The following is a 15303-nucleotide window of genomic DNA, read 5'->3' on the forward strand; positions in this document are numbered from 1 at the left end:
ACTGTCACTCTTTTCTTTACATGCCTTTACTAATTCTCTTTCATTTCTTCACATTTGCTTCTTTTTAGCCCAGCTTTCCTTGTATTCTTTTCCACTATACTCCTTGACAAACCTCTCTACAACTTGTCTCTTTTCACTTCTTCTCCCTTCTTCTACCTTGCTATCCTTTTTTACCCATTCCGCCAACCTATCAATCTTCTAACTTTACATCGATTCCTTCTCCCAATTATTATAGCGCCTTCTTCCCGGAAATTATTTTCTTTTAACAGTAGTCTTTCCCAGCTCCCCACAATTACTTTCTGCTAATAACATTTCTCCGCAGCATACTATCTAACAAACTTTGACAATATTTCTTCCTGAACTTATGGTTATACCAAAAAATCACTATTAGATTGTTGTGTGCAATCTCAGTTTATTTCTGTAAGTCTACTTATAGTTTTAATGCCGTCTCCTTTAGTATCATACCAGCCAGTATGATCTGTATGTTATTTGTGTTATATACTTTGACTGTATACTGATTTTGTGTATTCTTGTGTCATATCTTACTGATGTAATTAACTGTTTTTCTGTGGAGATTTTCGCCCCAGGCCTCTGCTGGAAAATGGCTGTGGCTCAGTTGGACTATCCTGGTTAACAAATGTCAAATAAATAAATAAAAAAATATATACATATATATTTATAAATAAATAGATATAAAGGTGTACCTAAAATGATCTAAACAACATAAGATCAACAGTAAAACAACTGACGGAAAAATATCCAAAAGCAAAAATGTTCTAAACTGAAAACATGTACACATAAAACATTGACAAAATTGTAGTTATACTAAGGGAGCATATATGCCCTTTCCCCACTATTGTGTGACCTCGGAGCTGTTATGTATAATTAGCAGGGCATGAGGATTGCTCACCTGGAAAAATATTCAGAAAATGTGTTTCAATTTTCTCAGATTTTTCAATGGTTTCATATGTGGTTAGATTATGTCATATTTTTCAATGTTTTATAGGAGGCATACCCCACTGTGCATCCCACACCACTTATTAGTTACAGATACCAGCTCTGATGTCATGCAACAGTAGGTAAAGGGCATAAACCCTTTCCTGGTATAACTTCAATTTTATCAGTGTTTTTCAGTTTAGATAGTTTTCTGTCTATCTTTTATTGCTTAGATCATTTCAGGTACATCTATAATATATAATAAAAATAATTAAAAGAAAAAAGAAACAAATAAAAAGAAAGGAACAGACCCAAGATTGCAGCAGGTATGCTTTCAAACATAAGTTCATGAGGGCAGTGTGATAAAATATAACAAATGTGTCATGATCTTGGCTTTGTCCGGCCAAAGGTATCTGCATATTCAGTGTGCTGCATAGTTAAATAAACACAGAAAGAAGGAAAAGGAAAAAGGGGAGGTAAGCTGTGTGGAGTATGGCTCATACACTGTAGAACTTCTGTCATACAGGCATACAGGGGGCATTGTTTAGGCAAGCATGATGAGCTGGAGTCAGCCGTCTCACAGTCTGAAATGTAGGGAGGTTACCATGTGGCAGCAGGAGTGAACTTCTTTGGATGAGTTAGAATTATATATGGATGTTGTAGGCACTCTTAGTATGGAATTGTCACAGAAGATGTTTTTTTTTCTTTTTTAAAGGTAACTAATCCTTTAATTCCGTTCATACAGGGCCTCCCTAAGATTCACAAGCATGCCACCGATCCACCAATGAGACCAATAGTGGCAGGCGGTGGGTGGGTTACAGAGCCACTCTCTTTATGTTGAGAAAGCCCTAAGACCAATTATAAATTTGAACCCCGTGGTCTTGAAGGATTCAAAACAATTTTTGTTAGATCTTTATCAGTGCACCTCCTTGATTTCTGCTATTGAAGGTGTTATCTTTGTTACCTTTGATGTCCAGTCTCTATTTACGATGATACCCAATGGGTTAGGCATACAGTTTATACATGAATATCTTTCATCACAGAGTGAATACACTTTAGTGCAAATAGATCTTATTTGTTATTTCCTAGATATGGTACTTGAGAACAATATTTTCACCTTTAATGGCGAAATGTATCTTCAGAAACATGGTGTAGCTATGGGCACTTCTTGTGCAAACAGCTACGCCAATATGTTTTTAGCACATTGGGAGAATAATAGCCTGTTTCTGACACAGAGTTTTAAGGAACGTGTTTTGTTCTATTGACACTTTGTCAATGACTTGTTTTTGCTGTGGAGGGGTCCCGTTGATAGTTTGGTAGCATTCCATGATATGATGAACACTTTAATAGACTGTCTGAAGTTCACCTTTACTTGGTCTTTTGACCACATTGAGTTTTTGGACCTCTATATTGAAAAGTTACCAGGTAATATCATTAATACTGGTGTATATTGTAAGACCTGCCATAAGAATACATTTCTTTTTAGATCCATTATGCACCCAGGGTATATTTTTAGGAACCTTATCAGAGGCCAGGGAATAAGGGCTTCTAGATTAAATCCCGCTATGTCTGGGTTCTTGAAGGAAATTGATAACTTGGGATGCAAGTTGTTGGCACGAGGTTATACCTCAACTGAGATTGATAGGCAATGGTCGGACCTGGACTTATTAAGATCAACCACAGCCCGTATTTTGGTCCTACATCAGATACACACATGGGCCATGAGAAGAGGCCACCCACCTCAGTGGTTAAGGTTCTGTTGTTTTATGCCAGTGATCATTATGATCTTACTCAGTTGTTTAGTCAGTTTTAGGCTATTTTGCAAGTGGACGAGGATGTACGTAGAGTTGTAGGTGATAAACCTAGTTTCCGGTTTCGGAACTGTAAGAACTTGAAAAGACTTTTATGACATGAGAAGAACTATAGCAATGTTCATTTGCATTCTGGCTCCACTTTACCCTGTGGTAGCTGTAGTTTTTGTGTTTTTATTAACACCACTGCATCCTTTTTTCATCCTGATTTGTGTAAGGAGTTTGTTTTTCATGCTACTGCAGATTGTATGACCCCTAATGTGATATATTTGGCTGAATGTACCATCTGCCATTCATTTTATGTTGGTAAGACCAACAGGGTCCTACGTGATAGGATGAGGGAACAAATATATCATATTAGAAAGGGCTCTGTGCATAATGTACTTTCTAAACATGTTTTAGATACTGGGACAAATCATACCTTCAGTTTCAGGGTTATTGAAATCATTAATCCTAGTATTAGGGGAGGTGATTTGTATACACACACTAAATATAGAGAAGCCTGTTGGATCATTATGCTCCGTGCAGACAAGGACAGGGAGTTAAATGAGAGGGCTTCTATCAAGCCCGTGTTAAAGAAAAGGAGGCTGCACAAGTAATAGGTTCATATAGTCTTTGTCTGCTTCTTTTTTATATATGTTTCTTACTTATGTTTTTTACACGTTTTGTATGCTTTTGCATTTATTGTTGGTGTGTCTGTGCTTTTATGTATTGTATACCCCATATATATTTTTCATAGTGTTATATATTATGTTTTTATGCCTTTATGACTTAATTGAATGGAAGTGATCATTGGCTGTTGCTTAATTTAGAGTGGGTTATATACAGGGTTATTTTAGTAGTTTATAGGTCTGATGAAGCTGTATTGTGAAAGCACTTACCTCTGGTTGACTACAATAAAGAAGTTTTTTATGGTTTTACATCTAATTGACTTTTTACATTTATAAGCTGATTCATGACTTGAACCGTTTTCATCTTTGCCTGGATTTTGGGACTTTCGTTATTATTGCCTGGTTCCTTCCATTGCCATTTTTACTGTTTTTAGTACATTTATCCTTATTTTAGCAACAAAGGATTTACCACCTGATTTCCACTACTACTTTTTTATTTTTAATGAAATAAATGACACGATAAGGTATATTTATGCTCCTGTTAAAAAACGTTATTTTTATCCTAACACATTTAAATAAAAAGCAAACAGTATCTTCAAGGTATTTGCCCCTACCCAGTCTGGGGACAGTAAAGGTGGCAACATGTTACTTATGCTTGTGCATATCAGCACAACGTGGAAAAAAAAACAAAGCCGTATGGGAGGTTCAAAAGTCAGAAGAAACACCACCTAAGTAAGAACAGATTTCTGGTCAAGAGGCTATAGTATAGCATAGTTTTTAACAGCACAAAGAAGGTAGGTGCACTATTATTTAAAAACACAGCTTGGATATAGTTTTTGTAGCTGGCTGTCTTTTAGTTCTGTCTGTGCATCTAATCAAAATCAAGAACAATCATTTGATTAGACAGCTTGTGCATAAGAGATACTGCTATTGTAAGTAGCATGTTTGATATAATGTATTTTCCTTATCTTGCACAACATGTATAACCTTGATTGGGATCCAATGGTCATTAATATATGTGTGTGTGTGTGTGTGTGTGTGTGTGTGTGTGTGTGTGTGTGTGTGTGTGTGTGTGTGTGTGTGTGTGTGTGTGTGTGTGTGTGTGTGTGTGAGAGACAAATGATATAGCTGATAAATTAAAGGATTCCCATAAATTATACCAAAGAAATCATTCCCAGAAAACTTAGGAAAAAGATTTTTAAGCAAGTAACTGTAATAACAAGTTTAGTAAAACTGTGAAACGATTGTTATACAATGTATATAATTAATTACAACACTTTAGGGAAAATGTTACCTCTACTGAGCTCAGACTATTAATTAATAGTTCAAAAGCCTATTTTCAAAATATCTTGTCTTGTAAGATTGTTTCATAGTTAATTCCTGATTTGATCACCTTATATCATGAAAAGGAGGTAAAGACAAATCATAAAAGATGTGTTGTCTGACTAAAGCAGTGTTCATTAAGGAGGGCAGAAACTACATGTTTTTGAAAGTAAAGAATATCACATAATTGTTCTTAACATCATATTTCAGCTGCAAATATGTTTAAATGAAATGCAGCTAATGTGAAAAAAAATAAACTTGTTCTACTTATTTTCTCTCAAATCAAGATCTGATTCTGCGTGGAATTTCTAAAACAATTTACAAGAAGATAACCTAACGATAAATGAATATAATGATAAAACATTTTGCACTCAACAGAGCGATATTAGATATATATTTCCTCATGCTTTTCTCTCCCATTAACTGCAACCATCATCTCTGTCATTTCCGTGCCAACACAATACTTCCACTAATAGACAAGACGCAGCTGCAAAAGCTGTTATTCAAGTAGCCATTAGGATTTTCTTACATTATGAACTAATCAAATTCCCTGGGAAAATGTGACCTGTGTCAGCTAGGATGCTACTATACCTTCCTTGTGTGGGTGCACACTTCAGCACACTCTTACTGAATGCTAGTTAAGCACCTTGTTGAACTGCATGTATACTCAAGTGTCAGTTCCGAGTGCGCTTCTTCTTTTCTGGGGGTCATCAGGTTACTTTGTGACCTAGGCACTTCCCTTCAACCCAAGAGAAGCATGTTCATCTCCATGTAATCTGGGTAACACTCAAGACTTTAACCCTTGATGTACTTGATCCAAAACGATGATATGTACTAGAGTCTATTCCATGGTTGTTGACTATGAAGTGGACAAGCTTTCTCATGGCTGGGCGTACATCAAAGCAGTCCTTTGTCAATGCTCCTGCTTTTCAGTTTAAAATTGAAGTGTTTGAATTATTTGACCACATAAACACTGTTATAGGAAATGCTTTCTTAGATTCTAGAAATCTTTTAACTATTCTGTCAGAGAATTAGCTTGAAAAGTGGGTTGGAAACTGTCAACAACAATGCAGAGTGCATGTACCCTTTCTCAAAACAGTAATATTGAGAACATCAGTAAAAAAATATGTTAACACTATTATGAGGGTTATGTTGTTTATTTTTAAATAAATGCACAGTTTATGATTTCCTTTTTCTGTCTCACAGCATCTATTCTTGAGATAATTTGTGATTACACAACAGGAGAAGAATATTTATACTCAAATACTTTACAAAATACATTACAATTCAAGGAACTAGAATTCAGACTAATACTTTTTTATAACATTGGCAACAACTTTTTGATTAGGTAATACAGAAAATAGAGTTTGAAGAAAAATCTTTGTGCTTAAGGCTGACCAGAACAAGAAGCAAATGAAGATAGAGTGAGTTATCTGATTATTTTGATTCAAACAGTACTTCATTTATCTTCAGTTCTCTCATGAGAGAAAAAGGGTAGCTATGATGAATAAACAAGTGCACTATATTTATCATTCCTAAACTGAGATCCTTCATTATTAAACAAATAAACCTTCCAATAAATACAAAAATAAAGAGTAACTTGTGGAACACAAAATAGATATTTAAGGTGAGGATGAAAATTATAATCAAATAATTGCCTGTCTATGACCCAATATACACAGTCACCACAATAAACAGAACATGCTGGAGGGATAGATTCCTGTCCCAGAGACTTCCCATACTCTGGAACAACCTACCTATCTATATCAAACAAAGCTCCTCATTAGCACTGTTCAAGAAAAATCTTGATGATTGGATGGGAGATAGGAAATTCACCCCGGGGATCACTTCTGTGGCTCTGCTCGACAGTGGCACAGGAAAATAATTTTCTTGGGTGGCGAAAGCCAGGGTACCTTTGGCTAGGCTTATATAGGCCCTAGGGCCAATAGCCTAGTACCTACCTATGAACCTATGAACCTATATAGGTTCATAGGTTCATAGGTTTATACTAGGCTATCTGCCCTAAGGCATTTATAAGCCTAGCCCAAAGTTATGTGGCTTACGCCACCCCTTATGTTAGAAATAATGTGCCCATTAGTTTGTTGTGCCTCTGTCCAGCAGTGACACAGAGATGATTCCCGGGGTAAACCTACGATCTCCCATCCACCGGTCAAGATTTCTCTTGAACAGAGCCAGCGAGGTGCTCTGCCTCACATGGACCGGGATTTTATTCCACAGCATGGGGAGTCTTTGGGTGATAAATCTATCCCTCCAGCACATCCTATTTATATCTGTGCTAAGGTTTAAGTCACTTGCTCTAGTGGTTCTGGTGGATTTGGATTTTTTGAGGTGGAGCATGTCCATTAATTCCGGGTTGGTCATGGCCTTGTATGTCAGGCACATACACATATACACGTGTTTGAGCTCAAGCTTGAGTATTGGAAAAGCTAGGTGATTGGGAGGGGGTAGGAATTAAGTAGCTTATGTCAGGTCACTCATTCAGGGGAGGGAATGATATTTTCTCAGTGACTGATTTCTCTCATGTAAACTGAGGCTTGCACAATAGCAATGGATACAACTGAAAAAGGATTATTTATATATAGATATATTCCATTTACTTACAGAAGAAAAAATCAATAATCAGCACATAAACAGTTACAACAATGAAAAACTATGTAAATACAACTACAGTGTGTAAAAGAACCACATACACAAGACATCAAATGCTAATTTCCATCCTTAATGTTAAAGGCATAGTAGCTCTACCTAGATTTCTCCACTCTCAAATAACTATCCACCCTCAACCTTTCATTAAGCTGTATTTGTAGAACGGTCTAATTAGTAATGTATCCTTACTTTATGGCATTCTTTTTGTACTTTCAGTTTTATAATCTGCACCATTCTGTAATACATTGTAATATTATCCCATCAAACTTCTGCTTTTTTTCTACATTGCATTACTTCTCCAAGCCTTAAAAGTAATGCTTCTGATCCATCCACCATACATAAAAAATTTTACCTTTTTTGATAATGACCGTCAAAATTCATCTCCCCAAACAAACCAACAAAAATGTTCAATCTCTCAGTATCATTTTTCCAAAAATTATTTTCCATTCTTCTATAACATCATACTACCACCCTTTGATATCCTGGCATTCCTAAAATATATGAATCTCACCTGCTTCCTTTGCAATACATCTACAGCATTTCCGCTGGCCTAGGAGTCAGCTTCTAAACAAATCTAAAGGGGTCCTGAACCATATGTGTATCCATTTAATATTATAATCCCATATACCTCATAGTGAATTTTCATTCAGCCTTAGAGAACTTCATTCCTTCGGATTCTTCCCACTTGCTAGGTAAACTATCCAATTATTTTCCATAATCATGCTTAATTAGCATTCTGTACAAATTACTGCAAGTAATAACAGCTTTCTGCTTAGTCAGTAGTAAATGTCAAATTATCCCCTCTGTCCTCTACAGCTCTCAGTCATTCTATATCTACTGCCTTAAGCAAAATTTTGACTGCCTGATGTAACTCTTCAAACTGTAGCCATGCCCATCCTGGTAAATGAAACCTGTCCCAAAATCCTTGCCAGTTCTAGAAATTCACATACCTTTGTGTTACTCAATGGATGAAGATGCTCCATGATAGAAATATCTCTGGACTACTAGTTTCTCCAAAATATGGGACATCTTCCAGTATTCATACAATGGTTATTCTACAGCCCCATTCGTAAGATGTCTAATATGGATTCTCTAAGAGGCTAGAAAATATCTAATTTTCCTGCCTCATGAGTCATTCCTTTCTAAATATCTTCCCTTGATGTTGTGAGTTTTTAGAATATACAACTGCAACTGCAGTAGCCAGTGTATACAATCCAAAGTCCAACATTCCAGAACCTCCCATCTCCTAGGTAGACGTAGTCTATGTGCAGCCATTCTACAACCCTTATTAACTCACACAAGCATGTCACAAATACTCTGTATTTTTGCCAGACACTTAGTAGCCTCCTTGTTTACTGATATGTACCAACAGACATAAAAACCCTTAGTAAAATCATCATTGGGATTAAGTTGCTCCTACCTGTAAGAGAAGCCCATTTTATTTGAAGAGCAGATATTCACCCATAAAGATGCTGATAATTATCATTCACCACTTCATCAGTTTCTGCTACCAAGTCCAAGTACTTTGCTTTTCCTCTTCTCGAAATACCTCTCAATTGTCCAGATTTTCACAAAATGTACAGATTTTTGCCTCATATTTTTTGGTCTATTCCTCATACAATTTTTAGTTTTCTGGAAAATCACTTAGGATGGAAGTCACTAAATTACGACTAAAAAGTGTTATTCTAGCAATTTTCTAAGTTTAGAAGAGTAATATTTAAAATTTGTTCCTATATCTGGGCCTTTGATCACCCTCCCAATTATTTTAGGCTTTGTCCAAATTTCTTGGCTAAGGAGGTCGAGAGGTATGAATACAGTCCTCCTCAACTGCATTATTAACCTTTCTCATTCTGACATGAACAGTTTTGTTCCAATTATGCTGAAGTCATAAATCTTTTTAAAATGCTCAAAAATAGTCATGACTCTTGGCAACACCCCACCCAGACAGTTAGTTCCTAACATACGATCATCCATAAACAAACAAAATAACTTCCACTCAGAGAGGATATCTGTAATACAATTATTTATATGTGGCACCAGTACTTCCTTGACAAAAATAAATAACAATGGGGATAGGAAGCACCCGTGCCTAGCTCCCTGGATATAGGAAACTCTAAAGTAAGTTGCATATTTATCACCATTTGTTCTCTCGCATTTCTACTTAAGGCCTAAACACATCATTTGAACATCCTATACCTACTCTCTTTAATACACTAAATAAAAAAATATCCACTGAGTCAAACATCTTGATGATATCAAAAAAATACCACACATCTGCATCATCCTAGCCTTCCTTCTCTGCACATTCCAATAACTCTCTCAAGAACCACCTATTACTTTCTGCTGTGCATACTTTAATAAAGGCCCTTTGACCCTTTCCCACCAGTCTGGGGAAGTATCACTGCACATTTTTTTCAATGCAGCAGCTACATTTTTAGCATTCACATTTAAAAGTGAAATGGGCCACTAAATACCTTCGAGTCTATCACCTTGCCCTTCCTTTGGTAATAACACTACTAAAGCCTTCATAAACGAGTCAAGTAAAACTCCTTCTTTTGCCCTTTCATTGAAGATCTTGATGAGCTGAGGTGCCAAACTACTCCTAAATATCTTATAAAATTCCAATGATAACCCATCACTACCTGGTGACTTCCCTGACTTCAGTTTTGCTATTACTTCTATTTCAGTAATATCTCTATCTAAATCCTATATTTCCTCACCTGTTGACTTATGTCTAACTTTTCCATATCTGTACCCATCCTCAAAGTTTCCTCTAAATTGTCTCTCCTTTCTCCTTGTAACTTTTCATAATACTCTCTAAAAACTCTTCATCCCCATCTGATTCATAAAAAGTTCATGACCTTCCCCATAAACCAGCAAAACTACAAGATCCCTCAATGCTCTGAAAGTTTAGCTGTTAACGATTTTCCCAGTATCTCCCTATATACCAATGAAAATCCTGAGTACTTATACAGATTTGTTTGACCAAAGTTATTTCCATCTCCAGTATTCTAATTTCAAGTTAAATACCTGCTCTTGTACTGTACAACCCACTACTTCTGGCCCTCTGAACATTTTCATTACACTTTTTTTGCCAAATCTTTAACTTTTCATCTCAGCATTTGATCTTGTGAACATATTCTCTCCCTCCCCCAATGTTCCTTTGTACACAAAAAAATGACCCTTAAAGGTACGTTTCATTGCATCTTGCCAACATCTTAGGGAGAGACTAGAATTGGGTCTGTATTAGATCATCAAAATGGCAGACTTTTGAATGATCTAATATCGAACCCAATATCGTGAACGCTGAAAACAGCAAAGCTGCATAAAACCAAATTCTTTCCTAGGGAAAGAATTCGGTTGGCCGTTGTTGTGGCTTCGCTGTTTTCAGCGATTCGGTGGAAAGTTATGAGTTGGGTTAAGGTAAGTGTGCGATTGTTCAGATGTTCAGGTTAGGGAGCAGGTTGGGTGAGTTAGGGTTAGGGCGCGGGTCAAGTAAGTCTGCGATTGTGCCAGAATTTGGGGTTAGGGGTGTGTTAAGTGAGTTAGGGTTAGGGTGCAGGTGAGGTGAGTGTGCGATAGGGACAGACCTTAGGGTTAGGGTCTGGGTTAAGGTAAGTAGATAGATAGTAGTGTATGTGTAGTGTAGTGTAGGGTTACATGTAACTTTTAAATGTATGTGTGTGGATTGCTGATTTTTAGTGTGCTTATGGTGTGTGTGTGTTTCTTGGAACGGCAAATTTTTCCCTTGGAAAAAAATTTGCTGTTTTGAGGTTTCGATATTGTTAGGGTTTGGGTTTTGCAGTTCGATGTTACGGCATTCGATAATGAGCCGTTTCAATCATCTGATATAGACCCACTAGAATTCATATTCCATTCATTCCAGCTTAAAATCTCAGCATCTCTAACACGACCTTCCTTCATCTTTTCATATCCTGTCCAGAACCAGGCTTCCATTTCCACCTGCACTAATATGACATGAGACTTCCTGGTGGAGTTTTAGTGAAACACTCACATATGCATCAGTCAAGTAGCTTCTCTACCCTATAGAGGACTCTTTTAATTGCAATAACCTACCCCCTTCCCAAGTAGGAATCTGTCCAACTTGCTGGCTTGTGTTTCATTATTTCTTAAAAAGGTAAATATCAGTTCATCACCGTGAGTCCGCCACCATATATCTATCCAATCATCTTGATCTATCCACTGCAAAACCCTCTTATGCACCTTAATATTAAGCTCCTTACAATCAAATTACCTGTTTCTCATCTAATCTACTACCACATTATAAAGCCCCCTACCAATTATATATTGCACTGTGGTAGAATACTCTACCATTGATTAATAACACACATAAGAAATATTGGCGAGTCAACATTCATACCCTACAGTGTGCCTTACTTCCACTCTTGTCCTCTTATAATAATACCTGCTATAATTCACCTACCCTCCTAATCCTCCTTCCCTATCTTTATTACTGTCCCTTCATTCTTTCTGATCATAAGGATCACACCCCCACTTTAACTGTACAAAATCCTACCACTTCTAACACCTACCACACATCTTCATTGTTTTCTTCCTCTTGAATTGTGTTTCCTGCAACGTAACTATATCTTCATTGAGTCGTTTAAGTTTACCCCTAATTTTAGTTCTCTTAATTGAGTTGCAGACTCCTTCCATCATTCCAGGTAATCACTGTTAATGTAAAACTTGCTCCCTATCCCTCCTTCTTTTACTCCAAACTATATCCCTCAGTCGGCTCCCTCTTCCTGGTCCCAACCTCGATTGAGTCTATAGTGACTCTTTGATCCCAACAGGATCTATACCTGGCTCAAGGAGCCATGCAGTTCCACAGGGCTTTGTGCATTGCCAAGCATACAGTATGCATGGATTCCCTTCTACCCCTAATTCCAAAACATCAAGAACAAAGCTACTTAGTAGATTAGCCTAAGAACCAAACAATTTGTAACAAATACTAAAAGTGTAATCTATGCTACTCTATTTCTAATAATATTTAACTGCAATGAAAAAAGATAAAACCACCCTGCTCCCATACATTTTACAGATGGCGACAGGCACTTGTGAAACATAATGGTACAAGAAAAATACAATACAGTAGTAGAAAATGTAACAACCAGAGATACAGAGACATACCCATAAAAGCATATTCAAGCATAATTGACTGCAAGCAATTACTGAAAAATGAAAAATGCAAGTCTGCCTCTAAAAATAAACATGTACTGCATTAGTTACAGTTCATCAAATTCAAGGTCCTTATATTGACAGTGACAAGTATCTTTGGAGAAATGTTGATGTCTAAATATGAAAATTAGTCATTTCTAAAGAAGCCATCTTTCCAATGTTTTTCTGTAGTTTCCTTCCCTTTGATGGTACCTTTATCAAATATCAATCCTTGCTTGCTATGCTCTTGCTGTATGCTTCTTGTCTATCTCTGTGCATCTTGTTGAGGTGTGTCTCAATTGCATTGCATATCTCCTTCATTCTGTGATTCTGTGCTTCCCCCTTCTTCCACTTGGTGAATGGCAAAAAAATCCTCCAGTTCTGAAAGCAAATCCGACATTGCAGTACTAAGATCTAAGGATCAAACAATCCCTTTTCTTTCCTCAGTGGCAAGCTTATCCATCTCTACCTTATCCTCTCGACCATTTTCAGAAACTGCATTGTACTCCTCAGAATAATTTTCATACAAAGTCTCTTGTGATTTACATCAGTTAATTGAGCAGTCCGTGTTTTGGTTGTGCTGAACTTCCATAATAATCATGTCTGACATTGACCTCTTCTATATCAGGCCTCACAACCCACAATGAGAGGCATTTTGGCACACCCCCTTTGGAACTGGTCCAATCTGAAAAGCTCTTGTGCTGCTTGTGGAGTGCCAGAACATCTCCTCTGATCTTCCATCACTACCACTAGCTCCACCAAGTAAGAGATCCATGACACCAGGGCCCTGTATTCTAATTTATGTCTAATATCGGCAAAAGCCCTCCATCTAAGGTACAGCTCATGAAAGTAGTCTTGGAAGGTTAGAATATGTTGCCCTTCAACATGCATTCCATGCATCAGGTATATATTATTTAATAAGCACTCCTTCACTGAACATGAGGACAGTTTGACAATAACCTGCCTCAGACACTTATTTTGTAAAAGCCTCTTGCAGACACTGGAAATTCTGTAAGTCTCCCAATCAATATCGATTAGTGAGTTCATTGCTGGGAGAGGTTTGCTATAGAAGAACGTTGTTACGTCTTTGTCCTCCACTGCCTCAGATATGCCAGCAAGGCATATGTTTGCATGTTGAAGACAATTAGTTTCTAAATCATTCATCTTTCTGTGTAAACTAGAAACCTTGTCTTCCAATTCTTCTGTATGTTTTTGTTGATTATGAGTTTTCTCATTTTTCACACATATGATATGTTGCAGCTGCAGTAATTCACTCTGTAATTGCTTAATATTTTCTTGAAGCTTACTTCTGTTCCTGCAGACCCTTCATTTCAAATGAGACTGCTTGCCGCATTTCTGTCATTACAGAACTGTCCATTATCACACATTCAACTGTGAACTTAGGCTGAAAACAAACTAGACCAGTAAGTGTAACTCAAGGTAAAGAGATTTCAAGCCTCCATGGTGGCTGCTAGCCATGCCTCCAACTGGCACAGGATAAAGTCTGTGAGCTGTAGTCCAGGTTACAATCCCCTTATCTTCCATTTGCCTAACATGAACAAATCACTTTATTAAAAAGTACTTCTGGGAACTGTAAGAATGGACTAGGCTCATAATCGGACTCCTGGACCCTATTCATAGTAACTACCTATGAATGAAGTTGGCTTAGTGCTCCCATATCAGTAATCAGAAACCCTGGTATGTGTGTGTGTGTGTGTGTGTGTATGTGTGTGTGTGTGTGTGTGTGTGTGTGTGTGTGTGTGTGTGTGTGTGTGTGTGTGTGTGTGTGTGTGTCTCTGCACATGTGGGTCAATGCCAAACATATAAACCTCCTGTGGTGATGCAGGTGGTCATATGACTATAAATAAATGCTTCCATTCTTTATACTCATTATGAGGTGGGCTAGTGACAGGAAGAGAAGATAAAAAGTAGTTCCATGAATATTAATGCTGTTGAGTAGCTCTGGACCCCGGTCAGTAGAGGGTAGATTGATTAGTCTGGGCATGAGACCAGGGTCTCCCTTCCTACAACTGGCAAGTAGACAGAGGTGTGCAATAACTACCCTCCTGGCTGCTTGGAAGATGTCCCCTCCAGTTGCCTGTCTCTTACATACTGGGGATACTCAACTGTAAGGGGAAAATGGGTTCAAGTCCAGTTGCACGAGTTTTCATGGCTTGCATGCAGGAGGAGAAAAAGGGCATTGACAAAAAAATATAACAATGAATTGTGTTTGCTGTAGCATGTCAATGAGCAAATGCTGATGATGTTTACTTATTTACTGATGATTTCTAAACCAGATGAGTGCTCTTGTGCAGCCATTTTGAGATACAAACCGGCAGAAGTCAATATAGAGGACAGAGAGTAGCCAATCATCCACAGTATTTTGAAAGGTGCAAGAAGGAAGTTAATGAATCCTGTCAAAAACCATGGTGATATAGAGAGAGCATGGAATCTTCACAGAGATAGTAACTAAAATATGATGCAAGATAATGAATCCTGTCAAAAAACATGGTGATATAGAGAGAGCATGGAATCTTCACAGAGATAGTAACTAAAATATGATGCAAGATAATGAATACTGTCAAAAACCATGGTGATATAGAGAGAGCATGGAATCTTCACAGAGATAGTAACTAAAATATGATGCAAGATAATGAATCCTGTCAAAAACCATGGTGATATAGAGAGAGCATGGAATCTTCACAGAGATAGTAACTAAAATATGATGCAAGATAATGAATCCTGTCAAAAACCATGGTGGTATAGAGAGAGCATGG

Source organism: Protopterus annectens, chromosome 1.part0 (assembly GCF_019279795.1).
Source record: "Protopterus annectens isolate FY-2018-M chromosome 1.part0, PAN1.0, whole genome shotgun sequence".
Classification (NCBI taxonomy): domain Eukaryota; kingdom Metazoa; phylum Chordata; order Ceratodontiformes; family Protopteridae; genus Protopterus; species Protopterus annectens.